The sequence below is a fragment of the Dipodomys spectabilis genome, unplaced genomic scaffold (assembly GCF_019054845.1).
Source record: "Dipodomys spectabilis isolate Male_0828 unplaced genomic scaffold, ASM1905484v1 ptg000121l, whole genome shotgun sequence".
Lineage (NCBI taxonomy): Eukaryota > Metazoa > Chordata > Mammalia > Rodentia > Heteromyidae > Dipodomys > Dipodomys spectabilis.
Window position 1 is genome coordinate 9,115,159 of NW_024870798.1, and position 3,884 is coordinate 9,119,042.

General features: G+C 45.1%; 1 pseudogene; it reads left to right on the plus strand.

The window, feature by feature from the left end:
• The first annotated feature begins 1,553 nt into the window (after window positions 1–1,553).
• On the plus strand, window positions 1,554–2,478 carry LOC122115554 (annotated as a pseudogene).
• The last annotated feature ends 1,406 nt before the right edge of the window (window positions 2,479–3,884 follow it).

A 3,884-nucleotide genomic window follows, 5' to 3' on the forward strand; every position in this document is an offset into this window, starting at 1 on the left:
GGAAATTTGGAAAGACTGATCTCCAATTAAACACCAAAATTATGGACATGAAGCTGTGTTCAACTGGTAGAGCACTAGCCTTGATAAAAAAAATTAAGGGACAGCACCCAGGCTCTAGGTTAAAATCCCTGGACTTCACAAAACAAATAAGTCAACAAATCAAATTTGGTGCTCAGTTGATCAGCACTTAGCATTCTACTTCAATGTATTTAGTATGAGCCTAGGAAGTTACATCCTTAGCAAATGCTCTCCCCTCATATTCTGCTTCATTACCAGTATTAAAATGCCTGGCATTAACAAAGTCTCCTCCCAGTTAGCATAGCAGTCTACCACTGGGAATTAATAGATATACTTTGATTAATCATAATCTATCCACACACATCAAATGAGTGGTAGCCACATTCCACTATTCTGAATGATTTTGCTCCCCCTTTGAGTTAATAAGGCTTACCATTAAAAGCTATAGAATACTTATCAAATTAAGTCAACAATCATCATTCTTCGACCCAATCTTGTAACCTATGTTGTGTGTGTGTTTTTTTTTTTTTTTTGATGTCGATGTCCTGTATCTTGTATATACATTTCTCTAGCTTTGGGGGGAGAAGGGAAAAAACAAATGCTTAACTAGGGATACAGTTTGACCCATTTGAACAATGAGATCAAGACACTATGTTCAAAAACGTACTTTACAATTTATGCAGGGAGTGGGGAGGTGGGATGGAAAGGAGTAGTTGTGGAGGTTGAAGGGTAGGGATGGTAGGGGAAAAACAAAGGAGGAAGTAACAATGCTTGAGAGGAAATGAACTCATTACCTACTTTATGTAACTGTAATTCTTTGTACATTATTTTTACAATAAAAAACGTATTAGAAAAGATGAAAAGACCCAGAAATAAAACTACATACTTACAATCATCTGATATTCGACAAAAAAGCGAAAGATGTAATGTGGAAAAAACATAGCCTTGCTGGGTGCCTGTGGCTCATGCCTTTAATCTAGCTACTCAGAAGGCTGAGATCTGAGGATGGTTGTTGAAAGCCAGCAGGGCCAGGGAAGTCCATGAGACTCTTAGCTCCAATAAACCTCAAGAAAATGGGAAGTGAACTGTGGTTCAAGTACTAGCCTGGAGGTGAAATGCAAAGGGGTAGCTCCGAGGCCCAGAGTTCAAGCCCCACGACCAACACACACAGACACACAGACACACAGACACACAGACACACACACACACACACACACACACACACACACACACACACACACACACATCATAGCCTCTTCAACTATTGGTGTTGGGAAAACTGGACATCCACAGGCAGAAAACTAGAAGTGGATCTCTGCTTGCACTAACATCAACTCAAAATAGATTAACTATATTAAAATCAGCCAAACTACTATAACACAGAAAAAGGGTGATATTAGAACTTATAGGTATTGAGGTGCGAGCTGGGCAGCTGCACGCCGAGCACCAGTAGTTGCGCTCCAGATCCTGCAATCTCACACCGCCTGCCTAGACCCAGTAACCGCTTACTCCAGTTGGCCCCTGCGACAGGCGCCATGCATCGAGCGGAGCCCCGCACTCTGGGCAGCTCTGCTCACCGCCCTGGCTCTGTTCCTCAGGCCGCCGGTGACGAGGGTCCCATCTTACGCTGAGAGCCCTGTGATGCCAAAGCGCTGGCTCAGTGCAGGGGTGTGCCGATCTGGTGCCCGAGCCAGGCTATGCCTGCTGCCTGACATGTGCTCTGCGCAAGGGCCAGCCGTGCGGTGTCTACACCGAACGCTGCAGCTGCAGCTAGGGGCTCAGCTGCCAGCTGCCACTGGGAAAGCCGTGCCCACTGCAGGCGCTACTGGACGGCTGCGGGTTCTCCCCCAATGCCAGCATCCCGGCCAGCTGAGGCTTACCTGCTGCTGGTGCCCTCCGCCTCAGGAAATACTAGTGAGTCGGAGAAGGACCGAGGCACAGGGAGCGTGGAGAGCCATGCCCTGCCCTGCACACATAGGGTGCCTGACTCCAAGTTCCATTCCATTCACGCAAAGCTGGACACCATCAAGAAAGGTCACGCGAAGGACAACCAGCGCTATAAAGTTGACTATGAGTCCCAGAACATGGACACCCAGACCTTCTCCTCGGAGTCCAAACGGGACACAGAATATGGTCCCTGCCTTAGAGAGATGGAAGACACCCTGAATCACCTGAAGTTTCTCAATGTGCTGAGTCCCAGGGGTGTGCACATCCCCAACTGGGACAAGAAAGGATTTTATAAGAAGAAGCAGTGTAGCCACTCCAAAGGCAGAAAGCAGGACTTCTGCTGGTACGTGGACAAGTATGGTCAGCCCCTCTCAGGCTTCAAGAGCAAGGGCACCGATGACGTGCACTGCCTCGGCATGCAGAGGCAGTAAACCCCACTGCATCAGTTAAATTGGAGCTCCAATACGCCTTACTTTGCACAAAAGACTGCCACGGACAGAACAGCACCCGCCTACAGCCTCAACTTATATTTCTTTTTGTGATGACTTGGTTTTGTGTGTGTGTTTTTTTTTAAGAAAACCAAAGTTTAGACAGAGATTTTTGAAATGTTTATTGTTCCCTTAAATGGTAAACTTGAGCATCTTTCCACTTTTCAGTAGTCAGAAAAGAAAATTAATTTCTCTGTTGCTTTCTGTAAAAATAACTGATACTCCTGCCCAAAGCATCGGATTTGATCCCCTTCTAGAATCCTCTCCACATCTGCCCATTGGAACAGCTGACCTTCTGCCTCCCTCACTTCAGTGGCTATTGTAGAAGACACCTCTTTGCCCTCTGCCCTGCTCAGGCCTCATGGAGAACAGGAAAGTCAGAAATTCCAGTCACCTGGACAGGACATCTCTACCATACATGAGACCCCTGGCCCTCCTGGAACTATCTGATTCCAAGGCATGGACCCCTGGGCCACAAAGCTTCTTCATTATCTGCAAGTGACTTGATCTGCTTGGAAAATACTGGAGACATTGAGGTGGAATATAACTGACCAAGAAAGTTCTATAAAACTGACCAAAAAAGTTCTAGCACATTTTGGGAAACTTGTAAATGCAGATCTTTCTGACTTCCCTCCATTAGGCAGCTTTTCAAGGATGGAGCCCAGTGGAAGGCCCAGGGTGGCCTTGGCTGTGCTCCAGCAGGGCATGGAGGAGGCTGGGAGTATACCCCACACTTCACCAGTAATGGAGTAATCGCTCTGGAGACAACAACAACAACAACAAAATGTTTTCTAATTTAACTCCTAGTTTGGGGTTGAGGATAATAAACTATTTAAAGGCAAAGGTTTATTTTCACCCCTCATCTTTATTCTTGACCTAACAAAACAATGGTGTTTAATGTTATCTAAACAGGAAAGATGAACAGCTTGTTGAGAAGCCTCATAGGGACACTGGGAGCACATAGAGAATAACTTGTGTTTGTTGAACTTGGAGTCCAACTTATACTTTACAATTCACACATATATGCAGAGAGAGTTATATGTTCTCAATAGTTAACATTGTATACAGCATAGCCCAACTATAATAGGATCCATACTAGATAATCCTGGACAGTGTTAGATACTGGAAGGTGTCACTATGGCCGTGACCAGGAGAGGACACTCAGTCCAGTCTGGGCTTTTCTCTCCCCAAGGCCAAACCCATGGCAGCGTTGGGTGTGTGGCGATTGTCCTGTCCTACACTGCAGAGAGCTCTCCTTAAGAACAAAAAGAGTCCTCAAGACAGTCTGCCTACTTATTACGAGCTTTCCTTTATTTTTTTAATTTTTGGGGGGGGGAAAGTATTTTTTGAAAAGTTTTGTCTTGCGATGGATTTATAAAAGTAAATAAAGTTTTTACCATTAAAATAATAATTAAAAAAAGAACTTATAGG